General features: G+C 38.8%; 1 long non-coding RNA gene across 1 annotated transcript; it reads left to right on the top strand.

The window, feature by feature from the left end:
• Positions 1-8,303: 8,303 nt before the first annotated feature.
• Positions 8,304-13,050, top strand: LOC138060259 (uncharacterized). Its single transcript, XR_011134317.1, has 3 exons — positions 8,304-8,450; positions 9,688-9,775; positions 12,257-13,050. It is a non-coding gene; the product is annotated as an uncharacterized lncRNA (long non-coding RNA).
• Positions 13,051-16,124: the final 3,074 nt, after the last annotated feature.

Below are 16,124 nucleotides of genomic sequence, written 5' to 3'. Positions count from 1 at the left end.
TATCGCAAGTTCTGTGAAGTCAATTGAAAACTGTTCATGATGTCTCAAATATGCCTTCATGGACATAAAACAAAACTCACAAGAATTTAATTTAGGACTGTAAAGGGGTTGAAATTGGTGGTTAACCTCGTAGGGGACCTATGTCATATTGTTGATTCCACCATGTATGTTTTCATACTTAATCAGTAAATAAATAAATAATATAGAAATTTCAATTCAACACCACGATTTCTTAGCATTAAGCACAACTGGTTTTCTGTGAAAACTGAAAACTATGTGGTGAAAGTCCATTTAATACATCAACATCTCCGTTCGCCAATACTGGATTCCTGACGTAAACTTCCTTCGAAGAAATTAATCATTTCAAATGCATTTTGAAGGGCATTCCAAAATATAATTCGAAAACGACTACAAAGGAGGAGTACAAAGTAATTACAGTTCGAGGCATACCACTGTACTTTAACTATAGGTAAGTTGCAAAATTTGAACCTTCAAATTGCTCAGAGCAAAGTGCCAATCAAAACCCCAACATTGTGTGAAATTATTGCGAAGTGGTGCACGAATGAGCAACCGGTTTCACTGTAATAATTTCAGTGTATATAAAAAGACACAGTTGTCAATGAGCAACAAAACCCACCACCAGTATGCCCCACAACTTAATTCCTAGAGTTGGGACAATTATTTATTGCATATGACAAATTTGTTCACCCTCTACACTTTCAAAAAGCAACATCTTATTTGTTCTGATTTCAGTTAATTTGTGGTCTCCCCCATTAGAAGAGCACTCGTGCTCAGCTAAATAACCTTGAGTGATTATTATTATGATTATTATAATATTATTATTAATTTCCTTTTATCTGAAACCATGATAGAGCATTATTAATCAGGCCCAATCCTTGAGGCTAGGGTTAGGATGCATTAGAAGTCTATTTGATGGATAAAATGAAAATGATGAGATGGTTATGGATTTATATAGTGCATTTCTCAAATGCATATTGAAATGTGCTTTACAAGTTATCAATCTATGGCTGAGACCGGACCTCAGCACATACAGGCGCCGCTGGCAGCCTCTATCAGTCCATTAGCAATCTCGCCCAACCCAAGAATGAAGGAAATGATGCCTGACTACAACCCCAGGACTCCATGCCGTACTCTTTGCGACAAGTGTGTGGGTTCTTTTACATCCCACATTTTTATGAACATTGAAAGGTTGTGAGATGGGGCCTATGGTTTATTGTCCTCATCCGAGAAGACTACAAAGTCTAACCATTTACAGATGTGATCACAAAGGCAGCACTTTCTCCTCAGTTACTGTATTTGAAGACCCTGAATGTTGGTCTGGATGGAATTTTTAATTCCGTGACCTCAAGCACGAAATTCCTATGTTCAACCAAGTGAGCCAACCAGTTGGCAGTTTCTCAGGATGTGAAATGTTCCAAGCATTGCAATCTTCTGTAGGTCTCTGATTTGCATGTTCCCTGGAATTGTTTGGATATATTTCTCCATCCCTTTCGTTATATGTTCCAGGGCTCCTAATTCACCACTGGCACTGTTGTGGTTTTCATTCCCCAAATCCATTCGATCTCAATTTCAAGGTCTTCATACACGTACCTACAGTAGATAGTTTTTCTGTTACTTTTACTGAGGTGTTCTTGTCAATCAGGATGGACATGTCGATGAGTAAGCAACTTTTTTTCTTTTTGGTTTTTGATGACAATGTCTGGTCTGTTGGCTTTTATCTCACGATCTGTCTGATATGGGCATGTCCCATAGAACTGTTATATGATTTCCCTCTGACACTGTTTGCGGCTCGTGTTCGTACCATCTTTCTTTAGACTGTGCTAATGTTAAATCTTGAACTGATATTCCAGTGCACGTATGTGGCAGCCTTGTTGTATCTTTGAATGTATTCAGACATGGCTAGTTCAGGGCATTCTGCCACACTATGATTAACAGTTTCCTGGAATTGACCACCTATCCTGCATGTTGAATCTGTGCCATCTATAAGTATTTTCCTTTGGTAACATTTGGTCTTAATGGCCTGGTCTTTGGCAGCAATTATAAAACCCTCTGTTTCAGATTTCAGCCCAATTGTTGAAAGCAAATAATATTATTGTTATAGTCCAAATTGTAGGTTGGTCAACATCTTTCCCACGTAATCACACCCGTACGAAAATTTCAGGCCTGAACGAGCCATATCCAGACCTAAATGTGACCTTAATTGCTTTATCATAGCACGAACAGAGCCAGAGACATGCCTAACAGGATTTTTTAAGGCTTAACCGATAGAGCAAGAAATTTATGCGGATATTCGAGCCTTCTGGCCTGAATTTAGCTTTGACTTTAACACGGTCGCATTGAAATCCGAGCAGCTGCTCTGAAGCCTGATAGGAGCCTCATCACAACTATAATTTTGTTTTTGTCCACAAAGTTCCCTATTACAAAAAAATAGCAGCTCATGCTTAGTTGACGTTTGGGGAGCCCGCAGCACAAGCCATAATTCTGATTTCCGAGGCCCAAGAAAACAATTAAGACGAGTTTTTTTTTAACTTCGAGCATTGCGCGGCCAAAAATACCATAATAATCTTTTGCCGCCAGTCAATTTTAGTTGGAATCACGTGCGTTTCGCGCCAGGGAATATTTTGATGGCCGCAATAATGATTTCGACTCACAAAAAGTCCTGTTCCCTGGCTCATTTCTAACCTTTGTTGGAACGATATGAAGCATTTTGTGGTAGAAAAACCCCTAGGATGCAAATGGGAGATTTGCTTCAGTAGACTTGCCATGAGATGCGAACAATGCCGGCCGTTTGTCACAGAAGTTATGGCTGATTCTGACGGTTTGAGACGGTTTACTGTCGATACTATCTTGCCAAATCAATTCATTAAAGGTATGTAATTGTTTTACTTCTATAACCTAAGTTATTTCAATAACAACTGATACTTTTAAAACTCTGAAATCTCTTTCAAAGGCTGTGTTAAAGCACAATTAGCGTAAGGGTCGAGCGTTAAGCCGGTCGAGCTCAACTTGCGTTGAGCGAGATTTTCCCTTGAGAAAAAAAAGCTCAAACGAGATTATTTGTGAACTTTATGAAACTGCCAACATTTCAAAATGAAGGTTTTGACTTCACCTGTTCTGTTGAAACCGTAATTTTGTTAGTTGTTTCAGCGTAAGCGGAATATACATCCTTGAGTTTTTATGCGTTTGGGAATTGAAAATAACATACACCGTTGTGCGAAACCCATATTACTTACCTCGTTCTTGTCAGGCTACGCTGCAAAAACCTTGTTGTACCAAGGATTGCACGTCTTAATTGAAAGTTTCTAGATGTTCTACACTTGATTTGAGCATTATTAGCTTTAAATGTATTTGAACCGGTTGTCTGATCTCGCCTCAAACTTGCAGGGTAGTGCATTTCTCAGCTTTAAACATCGCCCTTTCAGCAAGAGATCTGCTTCCATTTGGTAAGTACTGGATTACTGATCATACTGTTATTTTGAACATCACCTCTGGTGCTTTCACTTTGCATAGTAAAATGCTTTTGAAATCATGAACTTTTCCAATCATCCGCGATTCCTTTGTGGCAGATATAATTGGTTAACGAATTCTTTATGGGAGCACTGTTTATCCGCTTTGTTGTAAGTTCATTGTATGGAGTACCAGACATATTTCGCTACAATACAGAACGTTAATTAGCAAGCTTTTCAGTGCTACCTAAATAAATGTGGTTTTGTTTTGAACCAGTTGCGTAATTTTAGTTTGAAAATACAACACCTCAATTTGTTTACATAATTGACATTCGAAACCACTTGCGTTCGAGCTTCCTTCACGTGCGAGCGTTCTTCAGCCTGACGGTTGTACTTTTCATATTTGGACAACAACATTCTTTTCCTTGTACATTATTTTTGGAACGTTCACATCATTTCCAATAACTTTTATTGCTCAAAAAAGTGAAGGTGATGCCAAAAAACTTAAGTTAGACTGCTGGCGTGTGGAAAGAGCAAAGCTGTTGAAATGTCCTGTTAGATGGTGTTGGAAGATGTACCACTGTAGCAAAAATATGTTCGTTCTGAATTTTCTTGTACCGGAAACAATCATATATTATTTGTTAACGTCTTTGCTTTGCTCATTAATCCTGGAGTTATGTCTGGTTTACGTTGGCTCCTCAGCATTTCACCTAAACGAGTTAGCAGCTTAGTTTTGTGCAAATATTAGAGTCCTGCCTTCTCTGCCATTATTTTGAAATTTCCTGCAGACAAACCCTTAAAAATTGTACTAAAGCTTATAGGTCTAATCTCCAGTTGTTCACATTCCTGTTTACAATGTATATCTGTCATAAAAGGCAGACTTGTTTTGCTTAATTGAACCACAAAACAGGTTGATTTCCTCCTCCTAATAATTCACTTATCCATGATTTTTGTTTTCCATCACAGGGGCCACTTTTATAAGATGAATACTCTTCACTGTCTAGATGATGGATAAATTCTAAGGCAAAAGAAATGGTTTCTGGTGGAAGTTTATGACTATATTGGCGTCTTATTTTCGGAAGTGCTGCTCCTGGACCATACATCTTACTATAAAGTCTAGCTTTTGTTAATTCGTAGTCTGTGCATGATACTTCTTCTCCTCGACTGTTAGTAAACCTGAACATTTGCTTAATTTCCTTATTTGTGTATTGCTGTGCCACACAGTTCAACAGTTCAACCCATTTGGGACTTCCAGGTCTCTCTCTGGAGTAGCTGAGAGCTAAGCCCTCCATGATGTTAGCATTTGCATTCACTTTTTCCTGAATGGAATTTGAAAGAAGTGAAGATAATGGCTTGCTCCTTTTACTTTTTACTTCTAGTAAGAAACACCTACTAGAGATTGAGGTTCGCATGTTTACAATCATGTTTCCAAAACATTGCTAAAGCCAATATTCGTGCAAAGTACTGATAGAGGTGAAAAATATTGTGATCTTATTTTTTTATTATCAAAGGTAAAGGAAAAATGTCCTGACGTTGAATTAGTCAGTAATAATTACTGACTCTGATCTGATTATTAGAACGCAAAAAGAGTACTCTTTATAGCCTGGATTAGTTTTCTATTTTAGGGAATAATGCATACAGTACAAACTCACATATAAGAACCTAGTACAGGCTGAAATTTGGCATTTTAAAAATACCCAAAAATATAAGAACCTGCAGAGCCTGGCAAAGAAAAAGAGGTACTTTTACAAAAAAATCACCCTCGAGAAAACTCCTGTTATAGACCTAATCGGCTAACTCAATGTTGTACCCAATTCAAACCCTTTGGGAATAAAACGTTTTGTTTCAGGTATTTCCATATCATTTAAATATGAATGGTACATAATGCAAATACAATACACAAAGAATCTTAATCTCGGGAGATTTGAATTGGGTACAACATTGAGTTAGCCGATTAGGTCTATTGTGTATATGTTTTCTTTGATTGGCATTTTATTGGATTTTCTCTAGAAATATGTTTTCCATAAAGCTTCAGTGCAATACTTTCTACATATCTTATGAATAAAATATAGAAATTTATTGTTGTTCCTCTGAGAAATAAGAACCTATTAAGAAACTACATGTAATCAGTCTGAATTATGAAAAAATAGCCTAAAATATTAGAACATGCTCAGCCTGACCTCGAAAATTCTAGGTTCTTATGTGTGGGTCTTTACTGTATTTTGTAGGGTTACCAGTAGTAACTTTTACCCTGTTATACAAGCATGACAGTATGCCATGTTTTCAGTTTCACGGGCTTGGGAGATCCTTGAATTGTGTTCATCTTTTCATTACCAATCCAAATAAACTGAAAAACCAACTAGTAAGGTAGAATATGTATGGTAGAATTTTACCATGTGAGTTAAAAGAAGGAAAGTTTACCCCATCAAATTGGCCTTCAAGAATTTCCTGGCAGATCTGTTCATTTGAGGCACCCATGTTTTCAACTTCTGTTTTAAGTTCAGCCACTTTTTGCCTTGCGCAGTTTTAAAGTTTGTTTCAAATCCTCCGCTGAGTTCGCTTTGACGTCAGTTCATATGACACTGGGGCACAACCAACTTGATTTTGAATAGAATTGTTTGCAGACAGGGGCTGTGGAACACTTTTGTTTACACTGGGTGACAGCCTGTGCAACCTTACATAACATGCACCACAGCACCTTAAACTGCTTATGAGGGCCACACAGCCAAACTTTTTTTCCAAAAAAGTTTTCTTAGCTTCAGGGAACAAATCATCTACTGACTTTGGGAGATATGTCCAGGTTTGACCCTAATTAGATGCACGCGGATTTCAATAAGCGTCACGAAGTGTCCCCTTGCTCTTCTCGCCAACTTCAACATCACTTGTGTCTCAGAATACAGACAATTTATGTCTTAAAGTGTCCCCCAAATGCTACTCTTTAAGTGAAGATTAGCTGCTGCATTTACCCAAAGCTAAAAATAATGCTGACCTTTACCCTTACCTTATTGTTGAAAATAGGTAGCAAATGCTTAGACTTTTTGGATGTCAAAATTGGGCATGTATCTAATTAGGGTCAAACCTGGACATAAGTGGACTTTGGTAGTGACTTTAAATGTTTTAGCTTGTACAGGGGAGTTGTGCATTTGGACGCTGAACATCAGAGGCGGATAGTGGTATTCCTACAGGCTTGACATTTTTCCTTTAACATTATTTATGGGACAAGATTCTTCCTTCCTTGTAGGTTTTTTACATATACTACAAGTAAGTATTGATGAAGACATTGTTTACAATCTCTGAGGCTCAGCTGGGACTAGTTCCTTTCTTTTTTTTTTTTTTTTTTCAATTCTTCACAAAGATCAAACCTTCAATAACTCTTTTTTTTTTCTAACTTTGATATAAGCTAGACTTAACTCTAGTGAATTGGAAAGTGAAACATTTGTGGCAAATTTTATGATAAATTCAACTCAACAATCGAAATTGAAAGTTGACAATTGAAGCTAAGTTGACCACAATCTTAATGTTAAAGGGGGAACTGAAAAGGAAACACTTAAACACTGGGGGTGTCACGAACCTTTTTACGGAAGAAGTGTGCGGAAGATAAGCTGAAAATCAACTCTAAAGGAACCTATCCACGAATACTCAATACCTTTCAGAAAAAAAAAAGGACAAAATTACCTTTTGCAAGGTCTAGCGATAGAGTACATCGAGCTGTAACGACAACAGCAGTCCGATAACGATCTGTTGGAAACCTCACTGAACCGTAACGCAAGTGACAGAAGCTGCTTCCACATCAACTTGACTACTCCTAACTCGAATATCAGATCACCGGTCACAGACAAGGCAATGACAAAAGAACTGTTCACACTATTTTAATAGAAGTATAATAAGAATTCATCCTAGGTTTGCAATCTCAAGATAGTCCAAAAGCAAGTCTTGACACACTAATTCTAGACTGGATCTCTTATTAGCAGAGTCGGAGAACTCGAAATCTTACGGCAGAAAGATCTTTTCGAACAATTTGCGTACTGGTTATAACCTTGCAAGAAGGTTAAACTAAATACGATAAATTCACCGCTTCAAAACGTTTTTCAAAGCTTTACAGATCTTTCCGAAGTGACTGAATGAAATACCTGTGTAAAATGGTTGGCTAATCGCTTGCACTCAACACAACTTCTACGTGCTCTTCCACCGCGACACAATATGGCCGACGGTACAAGTCCTAATATCTGAAAGTAAGATGCGCGCAAGCTCTTATGGGATTTTTGGCCGCTGCCGCGCTTTATTGCTCGAAGTTCAAAAAAATCTCGTCTTAATTTAAATTTGCATTGGACTGTAAATTATTGTAATCCAAGAATTGTGCTAGTACATGATTAATTCGAGCTTACAATGATTAACGGCTTTATGTTGCTTAAAATACTTTGAAATTTACTCACCGACTATCAGTAGTCGCATTTTCTTTTTTGCGGGAGTAGACGTTTGGGGAGCCCACCGCACAAGCGTGCTCGGTCCACGACATCTGTTTCTGAATAATTTGGTGCGAAGCGGGGTATAAAATTTGCTGCCCAAACAGTCTCCTTTCTACGACGCATTAAGGCAATGCGCAGATTCAGGGAATAAACCCGAGCAAATGAATGAAATCGCCCGACTTTTCTCCATGGCTTTGACTGCATGGACACATCGCCCGCCATTTTCCAACTGCAGAGAATCATTTGGTGGTCCGTATTGGGGGTCCGTAGGGGTAGTCCGTGGACCGGTCCATGAGGCAGTCCGTGGACCGAGTCCGTAGAGGATCTGGGGTCAGTATTTTTTACACTGACCGCGGTTGGGAAGAACTTCTGCTGTTAGTTTTGTTATGCATTGAATTCGATCATTCAGAAAACCCATTCTTCATGTAGTACTTTTAGCTTATATGACGCTGATGGAAAAGATTTAACAAAGGCTTTACGATGAGAAAATGAAGAATTATAGCCATTATTCATCAAGGTATGTGTAGTTCCTGTTTTTTAAAGTAAAGAACGGTCGTGGACGGATCGCGGATGGAAGTAAAATGTTTTTCGATCGTGCGGTAACCACCCTGCGAGCAGAGTCTCCTTTTGTCTTTTTCTTTACTGAGGAGAAAAGAACGCCAAAATCGAGCAAGCAAAAGAAAGCCTCTGCTTGCAGGGTGGCGGTAACGTGCTTTGTAATTCGATAGATCGTTGTAAAATTGATTCTTTCCGACTGTTTCCAGCCTGATTCAGGCTGTCTGTAGGCCTAAAAATTTCGTCAATAGCAAATCGAACGTATCGTAGGTAATTCAATCGCCGCTTGGGCGACATTTAGGCCTGAATGTTTTCAATGTTAATGCCTTAAATTCTTAAGGCTTTGAAGCCTTAAGAATTAAAGTTATTTAAAGCTTGGTTTTAAGGTTACTGTAAGGTTTCATAAGGCTCTGTTCAAGCTTCGCTAGTAAGGTTGCTTTCAGGTCTGATCTGGCCCTATTCATGTTTCAAAATTACTAAAGGTCTGATATTTTCGTACGGGCAGACAGCTGAGACAGCGACCCGACTATGTAACATCCTAACATCCCTGTAACATCCTAACAGCCACAATACAGAGCGCTGCTCAACTGACTTTTTATCCTGTATTCGAACACAGGTGACTGTACACTGTACATGTACCTGTGCAATGACCAGTTAGATGATAAGGGAATTGGTTGATCACACTTTGCATGTTTTGAAGACAAACTTTGCTGTGATTTGTGATGCCTTCATGAGTGTGTGGTATATGTTCCAATCTGTGATGATCAGATAATGTACTTTATGATACATCAGACTCACTATGAAAAATCTGATTGGTCGAGAGCATTTAATCAATTCACAATAGCTTGAGAACTTGACATGATAAATGTAATATCTGCTGCAGATATTTACATTTATCATGTCAAGTTCAACGTCTGCCTGGTTACTAAGCCCCTTGGAGTGTTCTCCTTAGAAACAAAATGGCTGAACGCTTTGCTTCTGTTTCTGAGGATGAATTATGTGAAAAATGTATAATAAAACAATTATTGAATTCAGTTTTTGCATTATATCATGAATTATCAAAACCTTGTGTCTTTTTTATCTGACTCAGCCTTCGGCTTTGGCAGATAACACAGACCTCGGTTTTGATAATTCATGATATCATGCTCAACCTCAGCCAATAATAATAAATTATTGTTTAGTATTGTCCATTTTTGCAGGGTGGTTTCAACAACATTCTGATCATTAGTAAAGCCCATGCACATTGACACTGTCGCTAGTTGCATGTAATATCACAGCAAACTGCAGGTAAAATGCTCAAATGTTGTTGTTTTTAAAACCAAACCCATCTTTCAATAAAATTTGCAGGAGTGGCAATTGAGTTTGTATCTGACTGACACCTTTTTTTTACACTCCACTGCAAAGCAACACCTCCATGGCTTGGGAATCTCAAGACCATTGTATGTTAGCAGGCATGTTAATATTGTTTAGTAGCATTGCAAATGAAACTAGATCTAAGTGACGCCAGCTTGAACACAGACGGTCCTCTGACACCAACAATGAAATCTCAGACACGGCCCTAGGCTCGATTTCCGCCGCTCACTCGAGTTCGGGTATCCTCCCCGAGAAGAGACGGCTGGACGCGTGACCGATAGATTGTGTCTGTGACGTAAATTAAAAATATAATTTATGCGAAGTTAATAGTTGCGGGGAAATAGCATTAGACATCCCCAAAACACTGATTTTAAGAAAACAGAAATTACATAATAATGCTTAAAACGTCTGTGCAAAGTTTCCAGATGATACGAGCTTGAGTTTGTGGTTGAATGATCGCTGTCAGTTTGAATTCAACCGGCGAATCATCAACGAAATCTTCGGCTGCTTTAGCTCTCAGTCGCCTTCATCGGCCCCCTCGTTTTGCCAGCAATAAACGCAACAGTACTTTCAATTGATCTTGAGGAATTTTACTTGCTCTTACATTAGCGAAGTATGAGGAGAAAATTGCAATAGCAATGGATTTGAAAGCCGTATTTTGACCTTGGCGCCAACTGGAAAATCAGTGAAGTTTGCGAACTCAGGCGGTAGAAAACGACACAATTCCCATTCTCCAGCTTCTCGAACACTTTTCGTTGTCGCAATCTTGGATGTTTCCTACCTTAAAGCACTGTAAACCTCGAACAGGCCGGGTAATAGAATACCTTCGCAGCCAAAACATATAATTTATGCCTGACGGATTTGTGCAGGCGAGTTTCTGATTGGCGGAGATTAACAATGGCTCACCTCACGCATCCAGCCGAGGTTTCGGGAGTGAGCTGGCTCATTTCCCGAAACAGCGGCTGGTAATCGAGCCTAACAGGGCCCTGGTTATGGTTCCTGTAATATCCTAACAGTCATGATACAGTAATTAAGCTGCTGAATTGTATTCAGCCTGTATTCAACAAAGTTGACAAATGTACCTGTGTGCAATCAGACTTATTAGATTGTATTGGGCATGACATGACCTGGGATTGGTTGATCATCACGGCTATGTGGGTCTCGGGAAATGCGAGTGTGGAACAAGCACCAAGAGGAGCATGCGAAACTCTCCACCCAGCTTGGGGTCCCATGAGTGCCATCTTTTGGGCATCTTTCCTTATTCAATATTTGTTTTAGAAAACAGGTGGCATGAAGAGAGGTGTATGCTTTCCCACTGACTTTAATGTGCAACTTCAACTGCAAACTCTGCGAATCAGAGGTCTCTTTCATATAGCTCCAAGAACAAGCCACTGGAACATTACACACATAATGTTCTCCTAGCTTTGGACGTTTTTTTCCTCAGTTTATGTCATATTATAAGGGACAAAGTGTAACTGAATGGCTACTATAGTCCTCTCCTTAACAGAATTCTCTACAGATATGTACAAAGGTGGTGTAATGTTCTTGCTATTAACATGACTGTGTTTTTAACACTAGTTCATCCCAAAACAAAGTTAAGAACAGCCGTGATGCTTTTGCTCTCATTCAGTAGAGCTTATGATATTCTGACTCACGGTTGGACTGGAACGAACATGTATGCGATGAAGTCTCATGCAGAGAAAATAATTTACATGCACATCTGAAAAGTTTTCTCACTTCAGCCTCTCCTTTGTGCTCGTTTTTCAGTGCAACAGTGAGAATATGAATGTTGCCATTTCTGTGATGACCACGTACATAATTACATAATGTAAAATTTGTCACTTTTTACTGTGAGCATTCAATGACAGGTGTAATTATGACCAAGGTAACCTATTTTGAAGAATTACAATTTATTAAAGGTTCTATGTCACTATAGCAGCTGCAAGTTCTGATATTACAGAAAACGCTAGTAACATGCATGCAAAACTGATATCTGTTTTAACAATGGAAGCAGTTTTAACTACAAAGCAATAAGGTATACATTCATTATACACTACAGTGGGGAGAGCTGTTGACTGACTCAAAGAGTATTTCTTTCCATAATTGATTCAGATATTGATGTACACGCACTTTAATTTGCATGTTTTGCAAATAAGCATTGCTGAGATTTGTGATGCCTGCATGAGTCTGTGGTACATTCCAATCTGTGATGATCAGATAATGTACTGTATTTTCCATTTTTGCTGGGTGGTTTCAACAACAGATGCAGTTATCACCAGGCTGATCATTAGCAAAGTCCATGCACATTGACACTTTGTCACCAGTAGCAGTCGCTTGTAATATCACAGCAAACTGGTAAAATGCTCAAATTTTGTTGTTTTTAAAACCAAACCCTTCTTTCAATTAAATTTGCAGGAACAGCTGCTGGGTTTGATTCCCATATTGTCAACATTAGCCCAGTGCTTTTTAACCAGGGAAATTACATGTATCTGACTTCATGGAATGACACTCCTTTTTTATACTCCACTGCAAAGCAACACCTCCTTGGCTTGGGAATCTCAAGACCATTGTATGTTAGCAGGCATGTTAATATTGTTTGGTAGCATTGCAAATGAAACTAGATCTACTGTAAGTGACCCCAGCTTGAACACAGACGGTCCTCTGACACCAGCCATGAACTCTCAGACAGCTACCCGATTATGGTTCCTGTAACATCCTAACAGTCACGATACAGTAAGCTGCTGAACTGTATTCAGCCTGTATTCAACAAAGTTGACAACTGTACCTGTGTGCAATGACCCATTAGATTGTATTGGGCATAACCTGGGATTGGTTGATCATCACGGCTATGTGGGTCTCGGGAAACGCGAGTGTGGAACAAGCACCAAGTGGAGCGCGCGAAACTCTCCACCCAGCTTGGGGTGCCATTAGTGGCATCTTTTGGCCATCCTTCCTTATTCAATGTTTGTTTTAGGAAACAAGGGGCATGAAGAGAGGTGTTGCTTTCCCACTGACTTTAATGTGCAACTTCAACTACAAACTCTTTGCATCGGATGTCTTTTTGATAGCTCCAAGAACAAGCCACTGGAACATTACACACATAATGTTCTGCTAACTTTGGCAGTTTTTTTTAATTTTCTCAGTTTATGTCATATTATAAGGGACAAAGTGTAACTGAATGGCTACTGATGGTGTCACAATACTATAGTCCTCTCCTTAAGAGATCCAACAGTTAATAGCTTTTAATTTGATTAGAATTATCTTCAGATATGTACAAAGGTAGTGTAATGTTCTTGCTATTAGCATGTGTTCTTAACACTAGTGCATCCCAAAACAAAGTTAAGAACAGCCATGATGCTTTTGCTCTCATTCAATAGGGCTTATTTAGAATATTTATATTCTCACTGTTGGACTGGAACGAACCTTGGATGAAGTCTCATGCAGAGGAAATAATTTACATGTACATCTGAAAATTTCTCTCACTTCAGCCTCTCCTTCGTGCTCATTTTTCACTGCAACAGTGAAAATATGAATGTGGCCAATTCTGTGATGACCACATAATGTATTGGCAATTTTTACTGCGAGCATTCAAGGACAGGTTTAATTATGACAAGGGTAACCTATTTTGAAGAATTACACATTATTAAAGGTTCTATGTGACTGTAGCAGCAGCAAGTTCCGATACTACAGAAAACTTTAGTAACATGCTTGCAAAACTGATATCTGTTTTTTAAGAATGGAAGCAGTTTTAACTACAAAGCAATAAGGTATACACTTTTATTATACACTACAGTGGGGAGAGCTGTTGACTGGCTCAAAGATATTTCTTCCCATAATTGATTCAGATATTGATGTTATTTACACACACTTTGCATGTTTTGCAGATCGATAAACGTTGCTGTGATTTGTGATGCCTGCATGAGTCTGTGGTACGTACATTCCAATCTGTGATGATCAGATAATGTACTGTATTTTCCATTTTTGCTGGGTCAGGTTTCAACAACAGATGCAGTTATCACCAGGCTGTGATCATTAGCAGAGTCCATGCACATTGACACTTTGTCACTAGTAGCAGTCGCTTGTAATATCACAGCAAACTGGTAAAATGCTCAAATTTTGTTGTTTTTAAAACCAAATTCCCATCTTTCAATAAAATTTGCAGGAACAGCTGGGTTTGATTCCATATTGTCAACATTAGCCCGGTGCTTTTTAACCAGGGAAATTACATGTATCTGACTTCATGGAATGACACTCCTTTTTTACACTCCACTGCAAAGCAACACCTCCTTGGCTTGGGAATATTGTATGTTAGCAGGCATGTTCATATTGTTTAGTAGCATTGCAAGTGAAACTAGATCTAAGTGACCCCAGCTTGAACACAGACGGTCCTCTGACGCCAGCCATGAACTCTCAGACAGCGACCCGGTTATGGTTCCTGTAACATCCTAACAGTCACGATACAGTAAGCTGCTGAACTGTATTCAGCCTGTATTCAACAAATTTGACAACTGTACCTGTGTGCAATGACCCGTTAGGTTGTATTGGGCATGACCTGAGATTGGTTGATCATTACGGCTATGTGAGTCTCGGGAAACGCGAGTGTGGAACAAGCACCAAGTGGAGCGCGCGAAACTCTCCACCCAGCTTGGGGTCCCATTGGTGGCATCTTTTGGCCATCCTTCCTTATTCAATATTTGTTTTAGGAAACAGGCGGCATGAAGAGAGGTGTTGCTTTCCCACTGACTTTAATGTGCAACTTCAACTACAAAATCTGTGCATCAGATGTCTCTTTGATAGCTTCAAGAACAAGCCACTGGAACATTACACACATAATGTTCTCCTAGCTTTAATTGGCATTTTTTTTCACAGTTTTATGTCATATTATAAGGGGCAAACTGTAACTGAACACTGACTTATCTGTCACAGAATACGATGTTGCTCTCCTTTTTGCAATGATCCAACAGTTAATTTGATTTTGACTAGGGTTTTGCGCTCCTCAGACTGGTCAAAATATTCCCTTAATATATTTTTAGTGAAAAGAACTACAAAATTGGCATAGAGTTACAGGCAAGTCTATTTTAGCTTTATTTTTAATAACATGGGAATGCGCTTAACGCATAAATTTACTGTCTTTGTTCGTTTCTATGCAAAATGCTGTGATTCCTTGCTCCTTCTTTGAACACATGCGCGTGGGCTGACAGTAACGTGAACTGGAGAATTTTTGTTCCAATTCTGGGGTCATCGAATAACAGATCGCTCTGGAGTAGCTAAAGTTTAGTATACTTAAGGGGCAATGACACCATCAATGTTTTTATCACGTGTTTGGACGCTGGGGAAGAGTGCGCTTTGCTTACCCAAAGAAATCAGCATAATATTGAGCTGTTTTCTTGTGTTTTCTATAGATGCCCTTGATCGAGTGGATGTCATCGTCTCCACTCAGCCGTTAAGGATTTTTTTTAGAAATTTTTATTTGTAAATACCGCCAGATTAAAGGGACATATATTTTTGTTCACTTTAGAACTGAACGAAAAAAGGTGCAGATTCAAAAATGAAAGATTACAGTTACAGAAAATTACACCTTTTTTTTATCCCAATGAGCACACATGATTTTCCAAGGGCTATATTTAATCAGTAACTGCCCCCACTCCTTATCACATTTCACGGTTATATGGAAAACTGCAGTGTTTTTTCTCACTATTTTCTTAGTGGACTATTGTAACTGAAGAGATTTTGAGTTTCTGTTTTTTCCGGATTCCGTTCCGTTCCCACTTTTCCATACGCCTTCAGTTGTTGGCTACCTTGGAAGATGTTGTTACTGGCATACGTTGATCAAACGGGAGATCTTATCGGTTTTATTTTGAATGCCTTGCCTTGCCTTGAGTCATCCCTCAATAGAAGGTGAAACATTTACGAAGTTCTTGGACCACGAATAAAGAAATGAAAATCAAGAGCCGACAAAAACATTGATGTTTGGAACCAAAAACCCCTTGTAGTGGAAGGTAGAGATTTTATGCAATACATATGTTGAAACAACATGGGTAGAAATTCAAGTCTTCCGTGATATCTGTGTACAGTATGAGTTGGCTTTTTTAACTTCCTTTAAAGGCAAACATTGGTACTTAGTTACTCCGTGAGCTGGATGGTAACAATGTCTGATGATGATGATCTGTATTTTGAAGAAGATGTGAAGTTTCTGCTGCGTAAATCATTGAATATTGTGCGGCAACAAAACTTATTAGGAAAACTCCGTGTACTTTTTCATGCATTCTTATGTTGTAACATA

Source organism: Montipora capricornis, chromosome 8 (genome assembly GCF_036669925.1).
Source record: "Montipora capricornis isolate CH-2021 chromosome 8, ASM3666992v2, whole genome shotgun sequence".
Classification (NCBI taxonomy): Eukaryota; Metazoa; Cnidaria; class Anthozoa; order Scleractinia; family Acroporidae; genus Montipora; species Montipora capricornis.
This window is presented reverse-complemented; position numbering and strand designations above follow the sequence as displayed.